The sequence below is a fragment of the Panthera leo genome, chromosome A3 (assembly GCF_018350215.1).
Source record: "Panthera leo isolate Ple1 chromosome A3, P.leo_Ple1_pat1.1, whole genome shotgun sequence".
Lineage (NCBI taxonomy): Eukaryota > Metazoa > Chordata > Mammalia > Carnivora > Felidae > Panthera > Panthera leo.
The window spans coordinates 20,618,137-20,635,719 of NC_056681.1; the positions used below are offsets into that span (position 1 = coordinate 20,618,137).

General features: G+C 49.1%; 1 long non-coding RNA gene across 2 annotated transcripts in view; it reads right to left on the reverse strand.

Moving 5' to 3' along the window:
• The window catches only part of LOC122215545, a 35,194-nt gene extending 23,506 nt beyond the window's left edge, over positions 1–11,688 (reverse strand). For both annotated transcript variants that reach the window (XR_006200441.1, XR_006200440.1), the window contains exon 1: positions 11,524–11,688. This is a non-coding gene — a long non-coding RNA (uncharacterized LOC122215545). The remainder of the gene's footprint in view (positions 1–11,523) is intronic.
• Between the last annotated feature and the right edge of the window lie 5,895 nt (positions 11,689–17,583).

The window sequence follows — 17,583 nt, forward strand, 5'->3', positions numbered from 1 at the left end:
TAACGTCCAGAGATGCCACCAACTAGTAAAGAAACAAGGTCCAAAGAAGTTCCAGGAACTTTTGGCTGTTCCTCTGCCCTTAAAGCAGAGGACCTCGACCGAGTCCTAATTTGCACCCCTCCCCCACTCCCAGGACATATGGCCACGTCTAGAAAAATTGGGGGTGGTCACGACTTGGATGATGCCACTAAGAATCTAGTGAATGGAGACCAGGGATGCTGCTGAATATTCTACGGTACACGGGGCATCCCCCACAACAAAGAGTTATCCATCCCAAAGTGTTAGTGCTGAGGCTGAGAAACCCTGCTTTAGAGAGAAACCAGGAAGGGGGAAAGGAGAAGTGGGCTATCTATCACGTTTAACAACAGAAGCATGTAGCATCTACATACCATTATTGAATTTACAAAGTGTTTGCTCATACATTCTCTCATTTCACCTTTACGCTTCTCCTGAAGGATGGGTGTGATTAGCCTATCTCATCAATGCGGTCACAGAAACCCAAGCACGCAAGCTTACCTGAGGGCACGTTTACAAAGAGAAGATCAGAATTCTAACCCAGTTTTGCTGCCCCATTTGCCTACCATGTCTCATTAAACCGTGGCTGTTTACGATGTCATTTCCTCCAGGACATAGATCAATACTCAGTCACTCATTTGGGGGCAGTGTCTAAAGACAGACCTGGTTAATTTCTAAATCTTCTAATCCCTTTGAACATGGGATTCAGCAAAACAGGCACACTGCTTAGTGCATTTGTTTTGATAAGCATAGCTTTGTTTTAATTATTTATGATAATACCAAGTGCAGACTAGTCAATTACCCTGGTATATCTTGTCAAAGTAACAATGCCTTGGAGAAGTCTCGAAACCACTGACCTCTTAAATCTTTGCTGAGAAGCAGAGCAAAACCGTGGCGGGGACTCTTGGTGGAAAATCATCTATTGCCCGACCAATTAACCAAACCACAATGCGGAATGCTCTCTACTGGAGCGCCCCAGCGACGCAAGAGGCATCTTGTTGCATGGGCTCATCAACAGAGGTTGGCAAAGAAAAAGCCAAAGGCTTTTGAACAGTGGGAAAACCGCCATCCAAAAATACCACGCGGGTCAAGCGGTCCTTCACTGACAAAAATATGTCGTGCAGTTCCCATCACGGTCCCTTCGCTCACATGTATAGAGGTACAAAACTAGACACTATTCACATCAGTCATCTGCGCCTACTCATTGCCAGGACTCGGGCAATCTTTCCAAGTCTATCCCAGGACTTCAAGCTACCAATTCTGCCAATCAGCCAGAGCCTAAACATTAGCAAGAGGCATGGGTAAGGATAACAGTAACAATGGAAATCAGTATGTGGCTGAAAACAATTTATCGTCAATAGAATGATCTATTACATTTCGCAGTGATTGTTACGATCGTCATTGCATTTGGAAGCTGCTTTTATGGCAATGTATTAATCTGGTATAAATTAAAGAATGGAGTGAGTGTGGAAAACAGTCTAAAGGCTCCTCAAGAAATTAAAAATAGAACTACCATATGATCCCGCAGTCTCACGTCTGGGTATATATCCAAGAGAAACAAAATCATTATTTTGAAGCGATCTCTGCACTCCCGGTTCATGGCAGCAATTATGCACAAAAGGCAAGATATGGAAACAACCCAAGTGCCTGTCAATAGATGAGTGGGTCAAGAAAATGTAATACACACACATACACACAATGGAATATTATTCAGCCTTAAAAAAAAAATGAAATCCTGTTATCTGAGACAACACGGAAGAAACCAGAGGGCATCATGTTAAATGAAATAAGCCACGCAGGGAAAGACAAATACTGCATGATAGCTCTTGTATGTGGAATCTAAAATAATAATAATAATAATAATAATAATTTTTTTTTAAAAATCTAACTCATAGAAACAAGGAGTGGTGGTTGCCCGGGGCTGGAAGGTGGAGGAAATGGGGAGAGGTTGGTAAAAGGCATCCAAACTTCCAGGGATAAGACGAATAACATCTGAGGATCTAATGTATAACACGGTGACCACAGTGGATAATACTGAAGAAAAGAAAAAAAAAAAAAAGAATTGACGAAGAAGGCTCATGGAATATGTGTGACTTCAGGAACACGCGTGAATGTAAATTCTTAAGTCCCCCATTTCTGACCTTGTCCCCTCGGCCCACGGGACCTGCCTCCAGCAGCGGATGGAGACGCTCCCACCGGCACACCCCAGCGGCCCCGCTTGCTTTTGCGTCCTTTCTTCTCCACCTCGTGACTTTTTCTAGCAATCTTTGAGAGTGCTCATCTCCTGCAAGCGCCAGTCCCCCGCAGCTATAACGGTACACTCGTTAACATGCCATTTGTGGGGCTTTTCATCCTTCTCTGTCCTGCTTTCCCTACTTCCTCCCTTGTGCTTTCTGGGGTCACCTTCCAGATAAATAAAGGAGCCCACACGCAAGTCCTTGTGTCTAGAAGACATAAACAGAGACCCTACCCTCCAGTAAGACGGGAGCTCAGACTCTGACCCTCCTTGAGGTTCAAGGATATAGAAACACGTACAACAGACAAGAGTGAAAGGGAAGAAAGCCAGGTGACGGGGAGGACCTTGAGTCGGAGAGTGAATGTTGAGAAGGCAGAGACACTAGACCAAGGGGGCCAGTGCAACCTTGACAGGCCAAGGGGTGGGGAGAGCTTGGTTCCATGCAGATGGATGAAGCTGGTTCCAGCTCTTTCCTTGACCAGGGTAGCACCTTCCCAGGCGTTGTTACTCCTTTCTAGTTTCCTCTGAGGTAACTGTCTCTCCTCTTTGTGCACGTCGTTGGCTGGCGAGCAATTACAGGGGACCATTTCCCATGTGGGAAGCCAAAAACAAATGATCCTCTTTCTTCTGGCCACCATCTAAGCAGGACTAGGGGCAGGCTAGTGGGTTAAGGTTAGAAGTCTGAACTCACTACGACCAAAGGCAAAACATTAAAGCTTTAAAAAAATTGGCGGGCCTAACTATAGAAATTTGAAAATTAACAACAAATTAAGAAAAATATTTCCAACATATGTGATAAAGATTTGATATCATTGGGGCACCTGGGTGGCTCGGTCAGTTAAGCGTCCGACTTCGGCTCAGGTCATGATCTCACGGTCCGTGAGTTCGAGCCCCGCGTCGGGCTCTGGGCTGACGGCTCAGAGCCTGGAGCCTGTTTCAGATTCTGTGTCTCCCTCTCTCTCTGCCCCTCCCCTGTTCATGCTCTGTCTCTCTCTGTCTCAAAAATAAATAAACGTTAAAAAAAATTTTTTTAAATAAAAATAAAAAAAAAAAAGATTTGATATCATTAGGGGTTTCTTAAGGGCTGGATCCCCCTTAAGCAGAATAGAGAAATGTGGTCCGAGGGCAGACGGAGAAGATTCACAGAGAACTATCAATGGCAAATAAAGAAGAGTTAAAAGGTGCAGCCCACTCATGATCAAAGAAACGCAAATTAAGACCACCATGTGATTTCATTTGTAACCTACTACATTTCCGAAGATTAAGAAAATTCAGTGCCATTGACAGCGGAGCAAGTTAGACACGCTTATACTGCAGGTGGGAGTGTAAATTAGTCCAGATTCCTAAAGGGCGATTTGGCAATACGTATCAGAGATGCTGAAATTATTCATGCCCACTTAAGGATTCCATCCTAAGGAAATAATTGGAAATGTGAACAAATATTTATTTACAAAAACATTCATCATAAAATGACTTATGGCAGCAAGCAAATGGATGAACCTGACAGTAAAACAACAGGGAAATGAATAAATAGCATATGGTTCATCCACACTGTAGAATATTAGGAAGTCATTAAAGAACACACGAAAAAAAAACATGGTACAAGACAACATATAATAGGTCGTAACTGTGTAGAAATAAAATTTTATTTATGCATATTGCATATGCATAAAGGACGGACATTTTTAAAAAATTTTATTTTTGAGAGAGAGAGAGTGTGTGTGAGTGGGGGGATGGGGCAGAAGGAGAGAGAGACAGAATCCCAAGCAGGCTCCTCACTCAGCACGGAGCCCAACGTGGGGCTCGATCCCCGGATACAACCAAGAGTTGGATGGCTCGACCAACTGAGCCACCCAGGCACCCCAAGGACTGGTATTTTATACTTCAAAGTGTACATTGTGTTTACCCCTGGGACATAGCGTAAGAAAATTAGTAAGACTTCAGATTCCACTCTGATTGATCTTAGCAGCAAGAAGGACTTTCTTTCTTAATGGTATCTGATACTCACGAGACAGTAACACTTGGGTTACACAAATTTAAGAATGGAAAAGGGGATATGAGAGCAGATAGGAAGGAGATTTTAAAACTGGGGCGCCTGGGTGGCTCAGTCGGTTAAGTGTCCAACGTCGGCTCAGGTCATGATCTCATGGTTTGTAGGTTCAAGCCTCGCATCAGTTTGTAGCCCACTTCAGATTCTCTGTGCCCCTCTCTCTGCCCCTCCCCTGCTCATTCTCTCTTCTCTCTCTCTCTCTCTTTCTCAAAAATAAATGAACATGTTTAAAATTTTAAAATTAATAGAGAAAATGCTGTACAGGGATATACCAATGACCTTGGAGAAAGTCTGTAGAAAAATTACACTGTTCTAATGAACAAAATTGACTCAGTAAGCATTGCAAAATCAGAATATGCTGATCTTGATGGACGTGCTTACCAATGCAATCAGCTAAAAAATGGGAATTAAGTGTTTAACTATTAACAAGAAAGAATCAAAACAGGTATTGTTTGCAAACATTATTATTGTACATTTAGAAAACGTAAGACAAGTGATAGGATTTGAGAAGCTAATGATAGCATTTCACTAGATAGCAAAGTATAAAATAAATATATATAAATCCATAGCTTTCCAGGGGATCAGCAATAAACATTTATAAGTTAAATGAAAAATATCCAATCCACAGTACCAAGGTAACAGATAATCATTTTCAGTGCCCGAGGGCCTTCTGAACGCATCTCTCTGGCCACCAGCCACTGGGCATAGCGTCCAAGTGACATGCTAATTCTATGCTCTAGAATTAGCATAGAATTCCTCTAACTCTATGCTCCCAAATCTGGCCGTTCTAAGGACCTCAGGAGCGATTACCGTCTGAAGCATGTTGAAGAAAACCAGGGGTTTTCCTACCCTTCCTATTTGGTTAAACTCAAACTTCTGCTCTTCCCTGAATAGAATTCCATCTTAATGGAACTTCAAGCTACGCTCGGAAATCAGTCATTGCTTTAGTTAGATAGTCTCCGTTTCCAAGTAGTGCTTCTCCAGGACATAGGAACAGGTCATCTCGGACTCTCCTCCCATCTTTGAAACTCTAATGACCTATTTATTCTAAGAGAATGTTAAAGCAATGCTGAGACGGGCATAGTCCACTCTTCCACCTGTGGCTGGGACTTGTCTTCTGACATTTTTTATAGGGTACATTCTGAATGCAGAGGCATTGACATCTATGAAGGGAGGGAACACGCACCTTAGAACCAAGGAAAGGGGATTATCCTAGAAATTTAAAGAATACAGCCAACTTATTTATGAGCCCAGGAATAGATTCCCCTACCCCAGATGACCGAAGGATTCCTTCTCTTTGATCTTTCTCATAGAACTTCTAAACCAATCCCAATTCTCGCAAGTATATCCGTCATGTGACTTGCTTCACCCTTGGCCTCGGTTACACCCCCCCCCCCCCCCCAGCGGTGAGCACACGAGTGAGCGAGCATCATGTCAGGTCACCTGCAGGAAACTGAATAGGAAGATGAGTTAAAACCCTTAGAAGACCACACATGCAGGCTGCGGGGAAGAAGGATGTAGAAGCTTCATTTGACACTTATTACATATGCAGGCCTTGTCCTCTGTGTCTTGTGTATATTTTCTCATTTAATCCATCCAGCAGCCCCAGTGATAAGATCCTAATACCCCCATTTTGCAGATGGGGAAATGGGGGCTCGTAGCCTCCCTCAACCACACTCCCCGTGGAGGCAGGGACCACGACCATTTCGCATGCCAATCTCTCTCCAGGGTCTAGAGTGTCGCTGGCACACGGTACGTACTCAGAGACTGATTACTAGATCGATTATTGCAAACCAAGGACCCCAGCTGGCAAATGGCGAAGCCAAGACCCCCGCCTGAGTCTGCCCCTCTCCTGCGCTGTGGTTCCAGCACACTGGGGGGGATTTTAGATTTCCTTGGGTTTTCAAAGGAAATTATCAAGTCAAGCCAAAACTTTTCCAGTTCTCTGTTCCCTCTGGAAGCATCTGGTGTGCTTTGAGGGGACAGGCACACGGGAAAGATGAAACTGAAGGGCGGGAGTGGCTCCAGACATGACTGAGGTCCCCACAAATATTCCCCGTGGGCCTCATTACACATTTGAGCAAACATTACCTTCACTCACAGCTAAATTTCCTGTTTGCTTGGCTGATCAATTCCTCATCAAATTTTAATGCGGGGTTCAAACCGTCTGTGGTGTTTTAATTAGGCCCAAGATTGCAAAGTGTCTGAGGCAGGGCTGAGCCTCATCCAAATCCCCACTGCCCGCTGGGGTGTTGCCGCCGGGGAAGGTGGGGGCGGGAGCTGAGCAGAGCTGGGCTGGGCCGGTGCCTGGGCTGAGCAGACCTCCTTCCTAGGGACGCTGTGCTCTCTAGCGGTGACAGTCTGGAGAGAAATGGCAGCACGGTCCCAGGGGCTTGCAGCCCTCTCCCTCTAGCCCCCGAGGATTTACCAGCTGCCTTGTCTCGCGCGCGTTCTTCCTTCCTCCCTGCTTCCTCTCTCTTCCCTTCCGACGAAACAGCATCCTGTAGCTTGATGGAACAAGCGGGCACACACCGACCGACCCAGGTGGTGTGCCTGCCACCGTGCGAGGTGGGTGGGAAGGGGGAGAGGAATAAGACACGGGACTTGCGCTCCAGGGGCTCGTAAGGGAGAGGTCGGAGACACATACAACTCCACTCGATGGACGGTATGACTGAGGCATCGATGTGGCACTGGAGACAGACGACATGGTGACAGCCCCAGTGCCCAGGTCATCAGAAGGTCTGGCAGGCCTTGACCAGAAGCCCAAGTGGTGCTTTTCAGAGCCAGAGGGTGGGCCGGATAGCTGGGACATGGAAATGTGGATGGATATTGACCAGAGTGGATCAACAGGTAGCTGCGGATCCTCGATGTCTAATACCCCCCAGTACCGCTGCCACTATTCAGTGCCGCGCCCTCCCTCAGCACACGGCCTCAGGAAGGCTCCGTCTCAGCTTTGCTTCTGCCTCTGACCGAACAGACCAGGGTGGTCAGAAACCAACCACCTAGAAACTTTCCCTTCTGGGAAGCCTCCCTCCTTGTCCAGCCTGGGTCACTTGAAGCTGCAGCTCATTGGCCCTTTGGGATACCCAGTGCCCGTTACCTCATTCAAGGCCCTGAGAAGTCCTGCAGAAAAGGAACCTGGGTCACTCTGTTTAACCCCATGTTCTCCAAGCTCACTTGCACCCAGAACACTCGTTTCCTCGAAAGACTAGTGAACATCTCCCTCCACCGCCAGCACTTCCTGAATCCAGGCTCTGCACAAAAGAACCGAGCACAGGTCGGCACCAAGCCCCCTTTCCAAAGGACGGGGTGAGGTAAGTTGCAAAGTGCCCAGCATTACAGCCGATGGCACGTCTGAGCGAACGAAGCGTGCTTTCAGTCATGACGGCAAAGACACAACTTTAAAGCAGACAACTTCGTGGGGACCGGGTACAGGAGGCCGCCCACGTTCAACACAAGTATGGGAAGAAACGGAGACCCATCTGAGGGCGCACGGATTGATGCTCTTATTAGATTCGGGGAGAGAAATGGTGAAATCCATGTCGGATGGAAATTGCCAGTCTATGCTTTTAAGGCGTGTGTTAATAACAGAAGGTAATGAGCTGCATGCAGTTGTTTCCAAACGTGGCTGAGCATGAAAATCACCCCCGGGCGTCTGTTACTTTTGCCGGTTCCCGGGCTTCACCCGCCAGTGCTCGGACTCCACAGAACTCAGGTGTTGCTGACGCTGTTCCTCCCAGTTCCCTGAATTGCACTTGGTGCCACACCAGTTTCGCAGGATGCCAGCACGTCGTACCCAGAAAGTGTCCCTGTTCACGATGACGTGTGCGGAGCTCACAGTGTGCACCATACTTGTTAAGGGAGAGACAGAGAGAAGGAGGAGGGGAGGAGTGAGGGGGGAGAGACAGACAGACAGGCGGAGAGTCAGGGAGAGAGAGAGAGATCTCCCTCGATCCTCACACGGCCCAGGGAGGTCACCTCCCACTTGCTGGACAAGGAGACCAGGCATAGAGAGATTAATAACGTGCCCCCGGCCCCCTGCAGTTAATAATGCCTCCATCCTTGAGAGGCCGAGGGTGATGACCGGCTGATGGCTGATGGGATGGGGGCGTCATTCACAGACATGGAAACAGGAAGCGATGGGTTCAGTTTCAGACACGCTGCATTCAGGGCACCGTGAAATATCCAGGTAGAAATTTCTACCAGGCATCAAATGGATGAGCTGTAAGGACCAGGGAGATTATTTGGGCGGGAGCCAAAGAGTTGAGCGGTGACGATGGACAGGTGACCGTTACGGCCGCCAGAAGGCCTCCGTTTCCTCTTCTCTGAAACGGGAGTTAACGGTTATCTTCGATATGCCTTACGTAAGTTTCTCAGTAAGTGAAACACAGAGTTAGCCTATGACCAGTGGCTCCACTCCCAGGAATCTCCCCAAAAGAATTGAAAACAGATACCCGACCCGAAGTCTGTGCACAAATGTTCACTGCAGCAGCTTTATTCATGAGAGCCAAAAGGTTAAGGCAATCCAAATATCCAAGAGTGACGAATGGATAACAAGATGTGGTCTATACAGTGGAATAGTATTCAGCCATAAAAAAGGAACATAACATTGATATAGGGTACAACATGCATCACTGGACATGTTGTAAGTCATGTTGAAGAGTCTTAAATTTGTTTTAATGTTTATTTACTTTTGAAAGAGAGAGAGACAGAGCGCGAGCAGGAGAAGGACAGAGAGAGAGGGAGACACAGGATCCAAAGCAGGCTCCAGGCTACGAGCCGTCCGCACAGAGCCCAACACGGGGCTCGAACCCACATACCGCGAGATCATGACCTGAGCCGAAGTTGGACGCTTAACCGACCGAGCCACCCAGGCGCCCCAGTCATGTTGAAGAGTCTTAAACACATTATTGTAATTGCAAAAGACAGACACAAAAGGCCATGTTGTACATGATTCCATTGATACGAAATGTCCAGAACAGGTAAATCTCTAGGGACAGAAAACAGATTCGTGGTGGCCAGGAGCTGAGGGGTGAGGGGACAGGGAAGCCACTTCTTCACGGGAACATACGTACGTACGTTTTACATACGTAAAACTCGTATGTGCGCGTGAGTGGATAAGGGAATGAATAGATTCGAACCACCTTCATTCAGTAAGGTCGCCCTCTCCAGAGGACAGTCCTCGAAGGCAAGAGACCATCTGCCACCCAACATGTCTTCCCTCCTGGTGACCAGCTCCCGTGAAGACTGGGTTGCTCAAGCCACAGACCAGAGTCTTGTCGACGCCCTCCCGTTCACCTTCGCACTCAGTCCATCGTAGGTTCTGCCAGTGACGTCTCCAAAGCCCGTTTCAAGTCTGCCCACCTCGCCTCCGCTGCCACCACTCGGTCAAGCCACCCAACAACTTCTGCTGGGTCCAGGCTCTGCCCGTCTCGGACCCCTTCCTCTGGGATGTTCTCAATATGTATGCTTGGCCAACCAGTTGGGATTTGTATTAAAGTACCTGGAGTTGGGCAGACAACGAAAGTTGGTGTTCTCATGATTCCGAAGCCCAGAGGTCTGAGATTAAGGTGTCAGCGGAGTTGATTTCTCCTATGGCCTCTCTCCCTGGTTTACAGACGGCTGTCTTCTCTGTGTCTCTTCACGTGGTCTCCCCTCTGTGTCCTAACTGCCTCTTCTTACAAGGACGCGGTCGTGTTGGACCTCCCCTAACCACCTCACTTGACATTAAGCATCTTGGTACAGACCCTGTCTCCAAATAGCTCTAAGTAAGCTACTAGAGGTTAAGACTTCAACATGCAGATTTGGAGGGAGCACGGTCCGGCTCGTAACGCTCTGCGGCGTTTCTAGCTTCGACAATCAGCAGTTCCCTCGACGTGTCTGAGCCTGGGCTGCCCCGTCCGTACAGAGGGACGCCCCCCCCACCCCCCGCCTGTCCACGTTGGAAGCCATCAGAGAAAACTGACAAGCATCAGTAAAGCCCACCACTGGGCCCCCAGTGGGATAAGTGGCACAGAATCAGCACTTATCCCCGGGGGCTTTCCTTCCTGGCCACCGTGGACGGAGGCCCCCTTGGGACAAGGCCTTTGGCCAAGCCAGTCCCACCGCCCACGCTGCCAGCCTCAAAGGGTTAAGGCAGCAAGCGGACTTATCGACTGGCGCTCCTTGGCGGGCCCAGGGAAGCGTGACTGATTGGAAGCCTGTGTGGAGGAGGACCCCGCTTTGTGGGCCCGAAATAAATAAGGGGCTGTCAATAGCTCAGATCCCCACCATCGACAAAGTCTGCCGTCTCAATAGGCAATTAACACTTTACAGGGGCCATTACCCAGCGGCCGCCCGCGTTTTACTGCACATTTTCTGCCATCGGCTCTGCTATCGAAGCTTCTAAATAAAAACATAAAAGTGAGCCGGAACAGGCCAGCGCCTTGCCCGACTGCAGTCACAGAGCCCACAGGCAGCAGACAGAGCTGACTCACCCTCCCGGCTTGTGCTCTGCCCTCGGCCTGCACACACGTGTGGGCAAGCGGGCCCACACACACACGCACACGTGCATGCATGCCTGCGGCCATCTCCTGAGCGCGTCTGAGGACGCGCTGGGGCACGGCTACTGCAGTGGCGGCGGGGGGGGGGGGGGGGGGGGGGGGGCGGGGGGGGGGGCGTCGGGAATCAGACCGCCCGGCTTCGAACCCCACTCCAACTCATCGGCTGTGTGGCCTTGCACACACAGTTCAGCCTCAGTCTCTTTATCTGTCAAATGGGGATAAGAATAGAACCCAGTTCACAGGGCTGTCGTGACGATTAGATGCCCTGAGCGCAGTACCTGGCACGTAATAAGGCCTCCATACGTGCTAAAGGAATCGGTGCCATTGTGGCCATTTTCATCAACAGAAGGAAGTGGATCAACTTAATGCCCACACCGACTCAGCCTCTGCATATTTCCTCCAGTTTCCGCCACGAGTGTCCGGAGTGAGCAAGGCACATTCGTTCCGTTGAATGGAACTTCCTCTGCCCCTGGGGCTGCCCCCACCGATTCGCCCCTGGGAAACCAGATCTCGAAGCTCCACCCCAAAGTTGGTGGTCTTTGGATCGACAGGAGTTAAATCCTTGGGCACGGATTCAAAGCAATAATCAGGAAACCTGGGGGGAGGGGGGGCCAGTGTCTGGGAACCTCACTGCAAACTTGGGGTCTCAAAGGACTACACCGTAAGGCTGTAGGACTGACCGGAAGCTTTGTCCACGCACGCCAGAGCTCCATGCTGCGTCTGTGGAATCCCAAGGGGCTGGGAAGGGGGCTGCTCCCCATGCAGAGAAGATGCTGGAAATAGTAGAGGGGCTGCAGGGCCTCTACTCCACACAGACTCTAGCACTCCTCGTTGCCTCTTACGCCTTCAGGACTCCTCACAGCACCTGATGCACAGAAAGGGATCCGCAGTCAAAGCAAAGCGTTAAAAGCCATGGCCGATCCCAAGGCACACATGAGAAACTGAGGCTGTCGTAGGCTGGGCTCTCCCGGAAGGTTTGAGTGTAGGTGCTCTGGGGAGACCCCCATAAGGGTGTGGAGGAAGTGAGATAGAAAAGGAAGGCACAAAGGTGTGATTTCTGGTGAAGTCTCAGCCTCAGCCTGACCCTGCAGGCAGCTCTGGGACGTAATTACCCCTTAGATCGCACCCAGCTTCGGGCACAGGAGCTGGGCTTTCGTACCTGCACGCCACTCTTTGAGGGGCTGTGGGCCACGGTGTGGGGTGGGGGACTGTGCCCGTGCCCGAGGGCAACCCTCTGAAGATGGTCACAGTGGGTGGCAAAGCCCCTGGCAGCACGCAGAGTTGGTGAAAGGAACCATCCAGAATCTGGTGACAATACTGAACTTGATCTGAGTCTTTGTTTTTTTGTTTTGTTTTGGTTTTTGTTTTTTTTAATGTTTATTTATTTTTGAGACAGAGAGAGACAGAGCATGAACAGGGGAAGGTCAGAGAGAGAGGGAGACACAGAATCTGAAACAGGCTCCAGGCTCTGAGCCGTCAGCCCAGAGCCCGATGCGGGGCTCGAACTCACGAACCGCGAGATTGTGACCTGAGCCAAAGTCGGACGCTCAACCGACTGAGCCACCCAGGTGCCCCTTGATCTGAGTCTTTGATCAGGGAGAACTATGGGGAAGAAATCTCCTTGCCCTTTAGCGTTCTAGGAAACAGATTACTACAAAGGTCCACCCATCACCGTAAGACTTCGGTAAGATGCACAGAGGCCCCCTGCCACCATTTTCCCTTTGACAGGCCAGGCGCCAGTCTCCCGTGTTCCCATTCTTTGCCTTATCGATGATCAGCTGAACAAAATGCTCTCCTGACTTACAGATCCAGATGTCCTCGTTGGACGCTGGACAGCACTCAACGGTGCCCGCTACAAGGCCATACAGACCAGGGCGGGGCCAGAGTTCAGGCCTCCACCCCCAGATTCATCACCTCCCGCGGTACTGGAGCCTCCTCTGGTCTCACCCCCACGCCTGCCTTTATCTATGGCATCCCTCCCTTCCCAGGCCCAGATTCCCCCCTCAAAATCCTGCCCATCCTTCCCCGCTCACCTCTTCCCGGCGTCTCCCCAGTACACTTGGACCCAGCAGAAAGTTGTATTTATTGAATAAAGCTCATTCCACTCACTCGCTTGGATGGGAAATGGGCTCCAGGCTGTGGTCAAGACCCCCGGGGCAGTTTCATGGGCATCCACCAGGCGAGCAATGACAAATCATCTCCAAAAGACACACATGGTCAGTTCAGGTTTCAAGCGGTTGCTAGCTAGATAAGGCAGAAATTTAGTTCTTTTACAAGAGCCGCGAATGAGCATCTCTGCCAAAGTGCATCAAAGAAGCACACTGCCCTCCCGGCTCTGGGAAGAGTGACTTGGGTAGAGGTAGATGGGGAAGGATTTTATTTTATGCAAATTAGTGGGAGGAGACATTTACGGGGTGGGGCGAGATTAATAACGTGCTCCCGGCCCCCTGCAGTTAATAATGCCTCCATCCTTGAGAGGCTAAGGGTGATGACCGGCTGATGGCTGATGGGATGGGGGCGTCATTCACAGACATGGAAACAGGAAGTGATGGGTTCAGTTTCAGACACGCTGCATTCAGGGCACCGTGAAATATCCAGGTAGAAATTTCTACCAGGCATCAAATGGATGAGCTGTAAGGACCAGGGAGATTATTTGGGCGGGAGCCAAAGAGTTGAGCGGTGACGACGGACAGGTGACCGTTACGGCCGCCAGAAGGCCTCCGTTTCCTCTTCTCTAAAACGGGAGTTAACGGTTATCTTCGATATGCCTTACGTAAGTTTCTCAGTAAGTGAAACACAGTTAGCCTATGACCAGTGGCTCCACTCCCAGGAATCTCCCCAAAAGAATTGAAAACAGATACCCGACCCAAAGTCTGTGCACAAATGTTCACTGCAGCAGCTTTGTTCATGAGAGCCAAAAGGTTAAGGCAATCCAAATATCCAAGAGTGACGAATGGGTAACAGGATGTGGTCTATACACACGGTGGAATAGTACTCAGCCATAAAAAAGGAACATAATATTGGGCTCTCCTCACCTCACACAGGTGCTTCTCCCAGTGCTCCTAGGATGCCAGAAATGTTTTGGGAAGGAGAAGTGAGCCACTTTTTCCAAGAATCCTACTGCCAACGAAGGGATTGAAATCCTGAACCTGAGTTTAGGATTGAGGTGTCTGTGTGGCCTCAGACATCTTTGAGGTGATTGGATGCCCTGCCTATTATCAGAGCAAAAGGACAATAAGGGCTCCGAGAAAAGATTCACCAGAAGGGAGAGGGAGCTTGCACTGCTGGCCCACGTTCACCCCAGCCTGAAGGTTTTACGGTTCTGGGACACATAACCAAGGCTGGAATCTCCACTGAGCCCAGAGCCTTAACACAGCTTCAAGATCAGGGATAGAGCATGTGACTGTGGAACAGGATATCCGAGGCACTCCCGAACAAAAATCGCTCCTGGTTCATTTCTACCCTCTAAATCTTGCCTAAGGATGTCTTCTAACATGAAACATTTAGGAAAGGGAATTCTGGAAGATGCAGGCTGATCCAAGTTGACACATTATAAAGCGACTCAGATAACTCACAAAGAAACACAGTCAACCCCCTGACCAAACTGTGCCTGAAGCCCGATTATCTCTGAACTAGTCAGTGACGTAAGCCAAGGAATTTCCTTTGTCAGTTAAGCTAGTCTAAATTGGATTTTCTTAATTTGAATTTGCAGACCAAGTTTTAAAAGTTGTATTTATGCTTAATTCGCAAACCAAAAGTATCATAAGTATGACAGCCAGGGATTAATATCAAGGTCCAGCACTGGGCCAAGAAGAAGAATGGGGAATCTAAATATCCTGTAGAAAGAAAAGAGGCACCGAACAAGAAAGACTGGGTTAGTTCTTCCCATATCGAGCTAGTACTAAGGACTCTTGCCCTGGAGCGACTTAAAGGACACCAACTGTTCCAATCCCAGAGCCTACCCTGAATGCTGGAGAAAGGAGCAAATATCATCCAGTCCGTTCCTGGGGCACTTAGCCAGTCTCTGCCCCATGGCGTTTCTTGCCACTCTGTCCTCTGTGGTGATTAAACTAATTCATCATCATTTACCTTTCCACATGAGGCCCTCGTCGCTCTCATCACTAAATGTGACTCGGCGGGTTTTACAAAGAATGGGCTCTGATACACACTGAGAAACTTCCAGGAGTAATGGTTGGACGAGTCTTTGAAGGCAGTTCAATCTGCGTTCAAGCCTGGACTCTACCGCCTACTGAATATAAAAGCCACTTGACCCCGCTGAGCCAGAGTTCCTGCACCTGTAAAGGGCCAGAATGACTCCGATGCTACAGAGTCACCAAGAGGGTTAAATAAGGTAATACATAAAGACTTCCAGAGCGTTGGCGCTTAATAAACTGTCCCTCAGTAAATCACTATTAGGATGCTTCTTCCTGCCAGTTGCAACGTTCTGCTAGTACTGTTCCAGAAGAGATATGACTTGATTACAAACGATTAGGGAAACATAAGTAAGTGAGAACTCAAAGCTGTATTAAAAAGCATGTCAATCTACACGTTCATCTTTCAGGAAGATCTGAGACACGAATGAGGAAAACGCACCGGGTGCAGAACCGCGTATCGCGAGCTTATGTTTACGTAAAACTGATATATGACACAAACACTTGTGTTTACAGATACGTCTTTCTAAGTAGAACATGACTCGAATGATACGCCAGAACCCGCTACCAGAGGCTGCCTCCGACGAGTATGATGCAGACGGGGTGGGGCAGGTGGAGCGAGTGAAGGAACACTCATTTTTACGCTGCCTGAATTTTTTACCATGACAATGCGCCCTACAGATTTATCTCACAGAAGTTTTATAAACGTCAATACTCGCTCTTCTTTATTCTGTACGTAAGTCGGTAATTCTCTGGGGGGGGGATCCTCAAACCATCAGCCTCAGCATTCCCCTGGGGACGTGTTAGAAATACAGATTCCCAGGTTCTACCATAGACCCCGTGAACCAGGAACTCTGGGGGTGGGGAGCTCCCACCTGTGCCTTAACCAGCCCCCCACCCCCACCCCCTGCCCCGGGTGATTCACATGCGCCTAAAGTCTGAGAACCACTACTGTAAACGGGTTACTTTTGCCAATGAGACTCTTCTCTACTTAGCAGAAAACTGTTCCGACTGACCTAAAACTTAGCCCCTTTGGAGCAACTACGCCGCTGGCTTGAGATTTCACTCACTTTCCACCTCTTGCCCTGTCTCTGGGCAGAGCTTGGGTATGAGGGGCTCGCCCGGGACTGGAGGCCAACAGGGGGTGCAGGTCCGTGAGGGCCATCCTAACTCCGTATCCTCTCCACAAAGGTGGCCCAGACTCCCTCACTTTCCATGTCTCTCTAGACCCTGCGGGATTGGGGGATGGTTTCCTGCCTCGTCCGTGTGCAGAGCACCTGTGCTGCCCTCAGGCCCTTCAGGCAGACTCCCCACAAACACATTCCCACTCTACGTCCGAGGGGCCATTTGGCCACACGGCTCCTTTCTGAAACTCATCACTTCTCAAGGGGGACCCCCGAAAGCCTGAAAAAGGTCCCGTCTGTGCTGGGACTCTCCAGATTTCATGAGTCGTCTACGAAAAATTCTTTCATTGTGGCAAGTTTTCCCAAAATGCAATCAATGAGGTACAGCATCGGGCACCTCAGGGACCTACCAGTGTAGAAACCTCTGGGCTCGCCACTGAGATCCTGTCTTTCTTGGACACCGGGAAGACTTTGATCTCTTTCTGGGCAGAAGAATGACTCATGTCATCTCCAGTCTTCCCTTCTCCTCATTTCATGGCATAGGGTCTATGGTCCAGACTTTGGCTCTTGGAGACTCAGACATTCCTTTCCCCCACCTTGATCCCAGCCCTTGACTGAAAGCCATGGCTATAAACACAAGTGTCCCTGCTATTGTCCTGCAAATGCACATTAATGCGAACTACCCTTGTTTTCTTTGTCCACTGGTCCTCTACACCCCCCACAAGAGTGTGCCTGGACAGCCCTTCCTGCAGCGTGAATGGGGCAGGCAGAAAGAGCAGGAAGGGGATTTTAAAAAAACATATAACTAGGGAGGAAACCGTACCTGATAAGGGCCTAGTATCCAGACACATGAGAATCCTTACACCCCACCAACAAAAAGACCAACCACCTGATTAAAATGAGCCAAGGACTTGAGTAGACCCTTTCCCAGAGAAGTTGCACAAATACCCAACGAGCGTATGAAAAGACGTTCCTTGTCATTAGCCATCGTGGAGATGCAAACCAGGAGTTCAAACCAAACACTGGTACACAAATGCTCACAGCAGCTCTGTTCGCAAGAGCCAGAAGGCGAAACAATACAAATGTCCATCAACTGATGAATTTATGGATAAACAACATGTGGTACATCCATACAAGGGACTATTATTCAACCATAAAAATGAAATTCTGACCCATGCTACGACATGGATGAACTTTGAACACATTACGCTCACCGAAAACAGCCAGGCACAGAAGACCATATATTGTATGATTCCATTTCCATGAAACATCCAGAATTGGCAAGGCCACAGAGACAGAATGCAGGGCAGCGGTTGCCAGGGGCTGGATGGGAGGGAGGAACAAAGAAGTGGCTGATTATGGGCATGGGGTTTCCATTTTGTATGACAGAAACGCTCTGGAACTTGTAGTGGTAATGACTGCAGAACTTTCTGAATGTACTAAGAGCCACTAGAGTGTACCCTTC